Genomic DNA, 13,731 nt, shown 5'->3' with positions numbered 1-13,731 from the left:
GTGGTTTAACTCTTCCTCGATGTACAAACTTTGTCCTTAATTCCGGCATTGATGGGGCGACTGGGGAATTCCGATAAAGTAGGTCTGTAGGAAATTATTTTCTTGCTTTCTTTCTGTTAGTCATATGTTGCCTCCTCTGCGTGATTGAAATACATCCGACCTGGGACACAACATATGCAATTCTATTTCTCTGCATCTTCTATCTATACAATTCTTTCTGTCTGTTAGTCATATGTTGTCTCCTTTGCGTGATTGAAATACATCCGACCTGGTACACAGCATATGCACCATTCTACTTCTCAATCCCTCTAAATCTGGTTAGTCATATGTTTCACCCTCTGCGAGATTGGAAGAGATCTGACCTGGGTGTATAGCATATGCACTCTAAATCTGAATTCTCTCATAATAATTGTCTGCTCACCTAAAGCAAGGAGTACTTTGGAAGTTCCTGATTATTGGGGTATGTTAGGAAGCGGGAAACATGTTCCAGTACATTTAAAATTGAACAGTCACTAGGTTGTCTGTAGATCTCGCTGCTCAATTTAGGTGGACAACAATATCTTTGGTCGTCGTCAGCTGAATGGTCTTTAAGGAATATTATCTAGGAACTTAGGATCACATTGTCTTGTCACTTATAGTATGTCCTAATTTTGTCACAATCTCTCGTGTTTAAGTGGACCTCAATACCGGCGATTGATCAGATCTATTCATGAAGGGAGAGGTACTGATAAACGGATAAAGGCTGTCTAAAAACTTTGATCCCAAATCACTCTTAAAGTTAGATATCATTTTATTTTTGTTAAATTTGTTCATAGTTTCTTCTAATTTAAATATTAGGGGAGAATTAAAAATTTTAAAAACCAAACAAAAATCAGAAAATTAAAAATCCAAAAATAGTGTTATTTCTGTTTTATTTCTTTTTCAGAAAATATGAAAAATCCAAAAATATTGTGTGCTAAATTTTTCTTTTAGTTTTGTTTTGTCTTGAATAGTGAATTCAGGTGAAGATGAAACTCATGGAAGTTTGTGTCGAAGATTTCTGAGCCAAGGCTGCATCCGTGATCATCGAAGAATTCTCATTCGAAGGAGCAAGAAATGAAGATTATTCTTTCAAAATTCAAACTTTCAACCCCAGAAGCAAGGTGAAGCTGCACTTGAAGATTATGTGACGGATTGCATTGAAGCCTCCTCAATCAGTCTGCTGCTATCTTTGTACCTGCTGAAGTGATCCAGAAGTTTAGTTCTCTCTGATATTCTCTCTGAAGATTGTCAAGCTGAAAGCTATCTTTCAAGAATCTTATCAAGAAGCCTCCTCACCCAACGTACGTTCAGAGTCAAATCTTGAAGAAATGCCCAACTACTCAAGATGAAGTCATTCATTGAAGATTCATCAAGTTCATCTTGAAGTTGTGAAGAATTTGAAGATAAATGTTGAAGCCAAGCTTACAATGAAGATGAACAAGAAAGCCAGCTACTTTTTAGGGGGAGCTTGTTGGGTCAATTAAGAAAAGAAAGCTATAAACCAAGGGGGAGATTGTTGGGTCAAAATTATGGTTTATACTTTGCTTTTCTGAGCAATTGTATTTTTACGTAATATTTTATGAGTTTACGGTCAGGTTTACGGCCAGGTGGGTGTTTACAGCCGTAAACAGATTTACGGCCGTAAACCCTGTTTACGGCCGTAAACCCATTTACGGCCGTAAACCCATTTACGGCCCATATTCCCCAAGTATATATATAGGTGTTAGGTGGTTGAGGAGGGATGGATGAACAGAAGAGAGTGTACGGACAAGAGGAGCTTAAGTGTGTGTGAATCTCTTGTATCTGGAACTTCATTCTAATCAAATCATACAAGATTCATATTATTCTTCTTCTTCTTCTTCTCTTCTATTTGATCTGACATCATCTGTTTGATTGGGATTCCGCACCATCAAACGGATCTGATTGATACACAAACATTTTGGGGACTTACAGCATGTGCCCTAATCATTTGAATTGTTTGTATGTTTTCCGCTTAGTGAATAGAATTTTTGTAACCTACATTTTCCATCAATTTAAACAACCACAATATGTTTTTTAAGAAGTATCAAATGTTTAGAAGGATTATGAAGTCAAAACATCTAAGAAACTCTTTAAAATCAATTCACAAGTATTATAAACACTTCTTCCCGAATATGTCTTCAACATTAGACCATACAAACTACAATTTACTACATCAATCCATACACACAAAAATGCTCAACATTGGACCTTACCAAACACTACTTCCATACTTAAAAATGTAACATAATTTCCTGCTTACCTCTTGTACACCATCCACATCAAAATTCCTACGATGACCATTAAAAAGACAAGAAAACCAATCACAACCATAAGAAGAACTAGCATACTTATTTCTCCATGACTAAGGTTCCCTTTTCCATTTCTAGTGGTTATTTTCTTATTCTTTGCCATAATTTCATACATAAGATCATTGTACCATGAAATTGCTTCACCATCATACCATCCAAAGTAACCACGATCTCCATTCGCTTCGGTAAGTACCTACACCCAGAGTATATTCTACTAAGATTCTTCTCACTCTTTGATACCAACATTATGGATTCTAGTCCACAGTAGCACGTATTAGAGGGACCCTTGGTTTATTTTATTACCCTACTATGGGTTGATGATCCAGCTTATTAGGAGAGATACACCTAGCACAATCTCGTGAACAACTGAGAAGAAAAGATGAAGATCGATGGAGGGTAAAGCCAGTGAAGAAAAAAGATTGATTGAGGGAAAGCTAATTGGTTAGGGTTCTGTTATAAAAATGTTATATACATGTAGGATCTTAGGTGGATTCCATATAAGCTAACTAGCCTAGTTAGCAAGTGCAAACCAGTTGACCTGAAGACAACCAGTTAAATGGTCAAAATTGAGTCAAAAAGTCAAATGGAGTGTCGAAATTGAGATAAAAAATAAAAAGTCAAAATCAAATTTTTAGAAAAACTTAGTGACTTTTGTGTTATTTGTCCCAAAATATAAAACCATAGAAACCAACAACATAGAATTTTTTATAGTTTTACTAAATAAACATATTTTGGCAAACCATATGACCAATCGCATGATTTTGTTTTCTTTAAGGATTCCTTTATATATACATGATGACTACCCAAAAAAAATTGAGCTCTATATGTTGCACAATAATTTATGTCTTAAATATATGTATGTAAAAGCTTTCTTTTCTTCCGTGTTCGTAAAAACAACAAAATTTTAAATTATGGCAAGTTTTTAAATCATAATTATGTTTTTGTTCATTATGTGGTTACTTTTAGGGAAGAAAGTGGTTCCAAACTCGACCTGGATAGACCGAGACTCGGAAAACCCGTGAACTGGTTAACAAGATTTTATAGGACCAGAAACCGGAAAGGAATATAGGAATCAGTTCCGGTTCGGTACCAGGTAAAGTGGGTCTAGAACCGTAAAACCCGAAAACATCAAAGGGGGTCGGGTTCGGTAAAGTGGGTCTAATGAAAAACCCGATAATCCAGGAAAACCGAAATTTTTGATAATTACTTAGTGTGTTGAACTTTGAAAATTTTCATCTTTGATACCTCGACTTCGGGGGACTATAAGTCATTGAATATGAAACCAAAAATCACAAAATTATAGTCTAAAATCATGTAAAAACTCTAAACTACATGATGGAAAAAACTGCATGCTAATCCGACTTCAAACGGATTAGATATGAATGTTTTAAAACTTTCACATAATACAAAAAATGTTGTAACACAGAAAATTTCCAGCTTTGAAATCCTGATTTTTGGAGAACGTAAGTCAATGAATATGAAACCAAAAGTGACAAAATTATAGTCTGAAATCATGTACAAACTATAAACTACATTCTAAAAAAACATCATGTCAATCCGACTTCAAACGAATGAGATATGTTTGTTTTAATCTTTTCACATAAACTGATTATGGCCCCTAAAACCGGTTTCAGTTCTTAAAATTGGTTCTGTTTCCGACCCGAAGGACCTCAAACTAGGATAAAGTCGTTCTTTAAACCCGAAACTCGGTCCGTGTCTATATATTCCGGTTTTAACGGTTCCAATCCTAGTTTAGTTTTCTGGTTTTAAATTTCATCCCTATTTACTTGAACCTGATAAGTTTTATCTAGAAACCAATATTTATATTTGTATATTTTGACAACTAAATATAAAACGTGCCATTAGTTTTTGTCCATTGTGGTGTATATCTCCATAATATCAATGTACGACGACTTCCTTCGACACCATCATAGTTGTGAGACACATTTTGATTTATGGTTTGGTTTAATCCATAAATTATTTATTTTGCAGTAACATAACAAGATTACAACCAACATACACGACAGTGACGTCAATAGCTAGTCCAAAAATATGGAAGTCATCTATGCAAAAAGACATACAGGACCATAGTCTCAAAATTTTCTAGGGCTCCATTATATATATATATATATATATATATATATATATATATATATATATATATATATATATATAGAGAGAGAGAGAGAGAGAGGTAAGTTCAATTGAGAAATAACAAGGGTTGAGAATGTGGGAATCATTCTCAGCCAATCATTTATTTTTGCTGCAAAACACTTCGGCTTATCGGGCCGACGAAAGATGAGTAATATTCATATATGAACATAAATACAAGTGTATTCATATATGAATATACCACCTCCCCTCCATCACCAACCACCACCGTCACCTCTGTTGCCACCACCACCTCAACAATCAACCGCCACTAACAACCGCCACCTCCGCTACCACCCTCCGCCGCTATATTCATATATCAATAATCAGTTCCGTTATACTTATTGATATATGAATATACGTATTTATATATGAATAAACATATTCATATATATTCATACATGAATATATATGAATATGATCTGTTATGTCGGTCGGGTACACTAGAGAGCTTAATTGACAGATTTGAAATGAGTGGCCCAGATTCATTTCTTTGTTCTCAACCTTTTTTCCTCAATTGAACGATCCCCCATATATATATATATATATATATATATATATATATATATATATATATATATATATATATATATATATATATATATATATATATATTGTTATAAAATATGAAGCTAATAACGAGATAAAGTATAGAGTAATGAGAGTGGAAAGAACTTTTATTCCAATACTTGTGATGAAATCATCAAAACTTTACAATACATAACACTCACTATTTATACTAGACAAAGAAGATGAAAGGTGATGTATGTTATGAATGCTCATTATAATGGTGCATAAGTACACTCATAAAACTCACAATAATGTTTGTTATAATAATCACTAATTATGGAGAGTGATGGGGGAATATGGGGAATCCAATAGTCATTCACTAAATAATAATTCATAACAATCCCCTTGAATGACGATTGTATCATGCCTAGGTAAAACCTCATTGGAAAAACCCTTTATTAAGGAAAAAGAGTACATGATTAATAATAGATATTGGGAACAATTGCCTCGTTAAAAACTTTGCTAAGAAAACCCAGTGGAAAAAACATAGCTAAGGAAAAGAGTACAATATGTTTCCAACTCCCCCTGATCATCACATCACTTGATTTCCTTAAAGCGCCGCATTCCAATGTTTTGTACCATGTTTTCAAATTAGGATGTAATAAGCACTTTAGTGAACAAATCTTCCAAGTTGTTACTTGATTGAATTTTCTGGATGTTGATGCCACTCTCTTTTTGAAGATTATGTGTGAAAAAAAAAACTTTGGTGATATATGTTTGGTTATGTCTCCTTTTATAAACCCTTCCTTGAACTGGGCTATAAAAGGTCGCATTATCATCATATCGTATGGTTGGAACGTCCCTGTTAAAAGTTAGACCACAATTCTCACAAATGTGATGAGTTAAATTTCTCAACAAAATACATTCACGGCTTGCCTCATGAATTACTATAATATTTGCATGGTTAGAAGAAGTAGCAACTAAAGTTCGTTTAACATCTTTTCAATAAATTTTCTTACCTCCACAAGTGAATAAATAACCTGTTTGAGTTCGAGCTTTGTGTGGATCAGATAAATATCCAACATCTGCATAACCAATTAACTTTTCTTTTGATGAATTTGATTAGTATAATTTCATATCAATTGTTCCTTGAAGATACCAAATAATGATCTTGACTCCATTCCAGTGTCTTCTTATTGGGCAAGAACTATATCTTGCTAATAAGTTTACAGCAAAAGATATATCGGGTCTCGTATTATTAGCAAGATACATTAGTGCACCAATAGCACTAAGATATGGTACTTCAGGACCAAGAAGTTTTTCTTGTTTTTCACAAGGCTGAAATTGGTCCTTTTTGGCATCTAAATGCCTTACTATCATCGGGTTACTCAATGGATGTGAGTTATCCATATAAAACCTTTTAAGCACCTTTTATAGATAACTGGATTGATGTACAAAAACTCCATTTTTGGTGTGCTCAATTTTAAGACCCAAACAAAATTTCGTTTTACCAAGATCTTTCATTTCAAATTTTTCTTTCAAACAAGACGTGGCATTTTCCAATTCTCCAGGTGTTCTAGTTATGTTCAAATCATCTATGTAAACAGAAATTATCACAAATTATGATCTAGATCTTTTTATGAATACACATGGACTTAATGGATCATTTTTATAGCCCTCTTTCAACAGAAATGTACTTAAACAATTGAACCACATACAGCCAGATTGCTTCAATCCATACAAAGATTTATTGAATTTTACCGAATATACTTCACGAGAATTAGGAGTTTGTGCTTCTGGCACCTTAAACCCTTCTGGGATTTTCATATAAATATCATTCTCAAGTGAACCATATAAATAGGCGGTAACTACATCCATCAGATGCATCTCCAGTTTTTCATGTGTTGCCAGACTTATTAGATAACAGAATGTAATTGCATCAACCATAGAAGAGTATGTTTCTTCATAATCAATTTTGGGCCTTTGGGTAAAACCTTGTGCAACAAGTCTTGCTTTATATCTCACAACTTCATTTTTCTCATTTCTTTTGCGCATAAATACCCATTTGTGTCCCACTGGTCTTACTCCGTTTGGTGTACGGACTACAAGTCCAAAAACTTTTCGTTGAGTAAGAGAATTAAGCTCTTTGTTGATTGCATCTTTCCATTTTGGCTAATCTTTTCTATTTCTACATTCCTCTGTAGATTTAGGTTCAAGATCCTCATTTTCTTCCATAATCTCGCACGCAACATAATATGAAAAATTATCGTCAACGTCTATCTTATTTCGGTTCCATCTTATTCATGCCATGACATAATTTATTGAGATTTCTTCATTTTCATAATTTTCAGGTACCCCGGTTTCTTTTGTTATGTCATTGGGCTCTTCTAGAGCTTCATTAATCTGTTCAAGAGATTCTGTTTTCTCTTTTGGACCATCAATTATATTTGCGCCCTTTCATTTTCGAGGATTTTTATCTTTGGAACTGGTTGGTCTACCACGCTTCAGGCGTGCCTTAGATTCATTTGTAGTTGTATTTTTTTCTTCTGCGATATCAATTCTAATTGGAGCATTACAACTGGTACATGAGACTTTGTTACTCTCTTAGGGTCAGTAAATGCATCTGCTAATTGATTTGCTACACTTTATAAATGAATTATCTTTTTCACTTCAAGTTCACATTGACTTAATTGAGGATCTAAAACTGAAAGTGATAATTCATTCCAAGAGATTTTATTCTCCAGCTTCTTTATTTCTCCCCCTAATGTTGGAAAAACTGATTCATCAAAATGACAATCATCAAATCTAGCTGTAAATAAATCCCCAGTTGATGGTTCTAAATATTTTACTATAGATGGAGATTCATATCCAACATAAATTCCCATTCTTCTTTGAGGACCCATTTTTGTGCGGTGAGGTGGAGAAATTGGTACATAAATTGCACATCCAAACGTCCTTAGATGGGAAATATTTGGATCCTGACCACAAACCAGTTGAATAGGGGATAACTTATGATAACTAGTTGGCCTGATGCGTATAAATGATGCTGCATGTAAAATTGCATGCCCCATGTCGATGTAGGAAGTTTAGAATGCATTAGTAATGGTCTTGCAATTAATTGAAGGCATTTGATTAATGAATCAGTTAGACCATTTTGCGTATGAACATGTGTAACAGGATGTTCAATAATCATTAATAGCTTGCAATGAAAATTTTGCAGCATTGTCAAGTCAAATTTTCTTAATTGGGTAATCAGGGAAATGTACCCTTCGGCGGATTATTTATGCATGTAATCTTGCAAAAACCAAATTACAACTAGACAATAAGCACACATGTGACCATCTAGTTCATCAACTAAAACCATAAAATATGTAAATGGTCCACATGGTGGATGAATTGGTCCACATATATCCCCCTGAATTCTTTCTAAGAAACTAGGACTTTCATACCCAACTTTATTCAATGATGGATGGGAAATTAATTTTCCTTGAGAGCATGCAACACAAGACAATTCATTAGCTTGAAAAATCTTCTGGTTTTTCAAGGAATGACCACTTGAACTTTCAATTATTTTGCTCATCATAATTGATCCGGGATGGCCCAACCGGTCATGCCAAACTTTGAAGTTGTTATCATACCTTTTATTTTCAATTGCATGACATTCAATCATTCTAATATTTGTATAATACAATACGGAGGACAATACATGTAACTTTTCCAAACGAATTTTCTTACTCGATATCATTTTTGTAATATTGAGATACTCTTTATCACCATCATTAGTTGTTTCAACATGATATCCGTTGGACCGAATATCCTTAAAACTTAATAAATTTCTTGGTGGTTTTAATGAAAATAATGTATCACCAGTTGTAATTATTGTCCCATGTGGTAATATGATATTCGCTCTTCCAGAGCCTTCAATCATTTTTGCACTACCCATTATTGTATTAACATTTTCTTCTCCAATTGATAAGTAAGCAAAATATTTTTCATTATTTAAAATGCTATGTGTTGTTGCACTGTCTGCAAGACATATATCTTCCTCATTTCTTTTGCGAATATCCATATTTCTCTTCAAAAAAAATAATAAGAAATAAGAAATAAGAAATATTCAACTTAGAGAAATAATGTCATATTTTATTACTTTGAGAAGATTGTGATGACATCATTTCTCATGAAATGAATATGACATAAAAACATAATAAATGACATGAAACAAAACTACACATTATTCTTCCATCACCATCCATAGCACCACTTGTCCCTTCTGGGTAGACAAGAAAATCGACAACATCTAAATGTGTCATTTATGGTCGATCTTCGTGAAAATCATTTTGAATCATTTTTTTGATATTTTATTTTTCTTTAGATTGTAAAGAAGCTTGATAAAGATCAACAAAATGCTTTGGAGAACGGCATGTACAAGACCAATGACTGGTCATTCCACATCGGTAAAAATATTTTCAACTTTCTTTTTGCCTTGACCACTTTTAATCATTAGGATGTGGGTTTTTGTTATTATCCAACTTCTCGTGGTTACTTGTAATCTTGTTATTTTTATGATAATTATGATAACCTCCACGACCTTGGTTAGTCCCATGACTATTATGATCATATGATGTTGCATTCACTTCAGGGAATGCACTAGAACCGATCGGGATTGATTGGTGATTTTTCATCATTAACTCATTCTTTTGTTTAGCCACAAGAAGACATGAGATTAATTAAGGATAGTTTTTTGCGCATCATAATTGATATGGGATGGCCCAACCGGTCATGCCAAACTTTGAAGTTGTTATCATACCTTTTATTTTCAATAGCATGAGATTCAATCATTCTAATATTTGTATAATACAATCCGGAGGACAATACAGATAATTTTTCCAAAAGACTTTTCTTACTCGATATCATTTTTGTAATATTGAGATACTCTTTATCACCATCATTAGTTGTTTCAACATGATACCCTGGACCGAATATCCTTAAAACTTAATAAATTTCTTGGTGATTTTAATGAAAATAATGCATCACCGGTTGTAATTATTTTCCATTGTGGTAATATGATATTCGCTCTTCCGGAGCCTTCAATCATTTTTGCACTACTCGTTATTGTATTAGCATTTGCTTCTCCAATTGATAAGTAAACAAAATATTTTTCATTATTTAAAATGCTATGTGTTGTTGCACTGTCTGCAAGACATATATCTTCCTCATTTCTTTTGTGAATATCCATATATATCTTCAAAAAAAAAATAATAAGAAATAAAAAATAAAAAATATTCAACTTAGAGAAATAAAGTCATATTTTATTACTTGAGAAGATTGTGATGACATTATTTCTCATGAAATGAATATGACATAAAAACATAATAAATGACATGAAACAAAACTACACATTATTCTTCCATCACCATCCATAGCACCACTTGCCCCTTCTTGGTAGACAAGAAAATCAACAACATCTAAATGTGTCATTTATGGTCGATCTTCGTGAAAATCATTTTGAATCATTTTTTTTGATATTTTATTTTTCTTTAGATCTTAAAGAAGCTTGATAAAGATCAACAAAATGCTTTGGAGAACGGCATGTACAAGACCAATGACTGGTCATTCCACATCGGTAAAAATATTTTCAACTTTCTTTTTGCCTTGACCACTTTTAATCATTAGGATGTGGGTTTTTGTTATTATCCAACTTCTCGTGGTTACTTGTAATCTTGTTATTTTTTTGATAATTATGATAACCTCCACGACCTTGGTTAGTCCCATGACTATTATGGTTATATGATGTTGCATTTACTTCAGGGAATGCACTAGAACCGGTCGGGATTGATTGGTGATTTTTCATCATTAACTCATTCTTTTGTTTAGCCACAAGAAGACATGAGATTAATTAAGGATAGTTTTTTGCGCATCATAATTGATCTGGGATGGCCCAACCGGTCATGCCAAACTTTGAAGTTGTTATCATACCTTTTATTTTAAATAGCATGAGATTCAATCATTCTAATATTTGTATAATACAATCCGGAGGACAATACAGGTATTTTTTCCAAAAGACTTTTCTTACTCGATATCATTTTTTTAATATTGAGATACTCTTTATCACCATCATTAGTTGTTTCAACATGATACCCTTGGACCGAATATCCTTAAAACTTAATAAATTTCTTGGTGATTTTAATGAAAATAATGCATCACCAGTTGTAATTATTTTCCATTGTGGTAATATGATATTCGCTCTTCCGGAGCCTTCAATCATTTTTGCACTACCCGTTATTGTATTAACATTTGCTTCTCCAATTGATAAGTAAACAAAATATTTTTCATTATTTAAAATGCTATGTGTTGTTGCACTGTCTGCAAGACAAATATCTTTCTCATTTCTTTTGTGAATATCCATATTTCTCTTCAAAATAATAATAATAATAATAAGAAATAAGAAATAAGAAATATTCAACTTAGAGAAATAAAGTCATATTTTATTACTTTGAGAAGATTGTGATGACATTATTTCTCATGAAATGAATATGACATAAAAACATAATAAATGACATGAAACAAAACTACACATTATTCTTCCATCACCATCCATAGCACCACTTGTCCCTTCTGGGTAGACAAGAAAATCAACAACATCTAAATGTGTCATTTATGGTCGATCTTCGTGAAAATCATTTTGAATCATTTTTTTTGATATTTTATTTTTCTTTAGATCTTAAAGAAGCTTGATAAAGATCAACAAAATGCTTTGGAGAACGACATGTACAAGACCAATGACTGGTCATTCCACATCGGTAAAAATATTTTCAACTTTCTTTTTGCCTTGACCACTTTTAATCATTAGGATGTGGGTTTTTGTTATTATCCAACTTCTCGTGGTTACTTGTAATCTTGTTATTTTTATGATAATTATGATAACCTCCACGACCTTGGTTAGTCCCATGACTATTATGATTATATGATGTTGCATTCACTTCAGGGAATGCACTAGAACCGGTCGGGATTGATTGGTGATTTTTCATCATTAACTCATTCTTTTGTTTAGCCACAAGAAGACATGAGATTAATTAAGGATAGTTTTTTTTAAACCTTTCTCACGATATTGCTGCATCAGGAGCATGTTAGTGGCATGAAAAGTAGAGAAAGATTTCTCTAGCATGGTTTTTCCATAGTGAAAATACTAATCAAAATAAAGACTTGTATGTTAGGAATTGTTAGTTACGAATTTCCATAAAATAAGTTGTAAGCATTGTACATGTAAACTTATAAAAAAAAAATACATACCTGAAAATGACAAGAACAATAAGGATTTAGAGCTCTATGGTAGAGTCGTGCTGATAACGTGTTGTAAAATATGAAGCTAATAACAAGATAAATTATAGAGTAATGAGAGTGGAAAGAACTTTTATTCCAATTTCCAATACTTGTTATGAAATCATCAAAACTTTACAATACTTAACACTTACTATTTATACTAGACAAAGAAGATGAAAGGTGATGTATGTTATGAATGCTCATTATAATGGTGCATAACTACACTCATAAAACTCACAATAATGTTTGTTATAATGCTCTCTAGTTATGGAGAGTGATGGGGGAATATGGGGAATCCAATAGTCATTCACTAAATAATAATTCATAACATATATATATATATATATATATATATATATATATATATATATATATATATATATATATATATATATATATATATATATATATATATATATATATATATAGCAAAGTGAATATACCCTTAAAGGAATATAAGCTTAGGTACTCAAACTCTCCACACTATGTCGTTTTGTATCATATAATGTATTGTAATCGTCCAAAGATCTTCAAATTCAACTCGTAACTTGATTTACTTCCAAGATTCTTATAAATTTCACCATTAGCTTCCACTTACCTAGTTTAGTTTCAACTATAATATATATAGTTTGGAAGGTGTTCGGTAGAAAGATGTGATGTAAGAGGAAAATAATAGTGAAATTTCAAAAATCTTGAAAGTAAATCAAGTTAGGGATTGAAGTTTAAGAACACTATAATGCATATATGATACAAAATCACAAATTATGATGGGTTTGGATACCTAAGCTTATATATCCTTATTCACTTTTCCTCATATATATATAATAGTTGTGAGACCCGTGTATTACATGAGTTTATTTAAAAGAAAAGTTAAATATGAAGGTCTAAACATTTGATAAGTTTGAATTTATAAAAAAAAATGTGAATAATATTGAATTATCAAAATTGAAGTTTTTTTTCTCTTTTAAATTTAAACAAATAATTTAGATATATAAACAAAGAAAACTAATGGGGATTTAATTTATGAATTTTGAAATTAGAAGGAAAGTCTACTAATGAAATTAATATTCATTTATTATTATTATTATTATTATTATTATATATATATATATATATATATATATATATATATATTAAAGTTATGAAAGATTTTAACAGTAAAGTGTCACCTTTTTTGTCAATTTTGGTCCTCCAACTTACAACATTGACCCTTCATTTTTATGCTTTTGTTCACAAACAACCCTTTCACTTTGGTTTGAATTTTTCATAACCCTCGCCTTTTATTACACATTATTAGTATTTTGTCTTTTAGCAGAAATGGTCCCTCATCATTATTATTATTATTAGACAAAATTACACGATTGGTCCCTGTGGTTTACCAGATTTAACATTCTCTTTT

The sequence above is a fragment of the Lactuca virosa genome, chromosome 8 (genome assembly GCF_052849685.1).
Source record: "Lactuca virosa cultivar CGN04683 chromosome 8, Lactuca_virosa_CGN04683_v6, whole genome shotgun sequence".
Taxonomy (NCBI): Eukaryota; Viridiplantae; Streptophyta; class Magnoliopsida; order Asterales; family Asteraceae; genus Lactuca; species Lactuca virosa.
The sequence above is the reverse complement of the archived record's forward strand: the minus strand, read 5'-3'. Positions refer to the sequence as shown.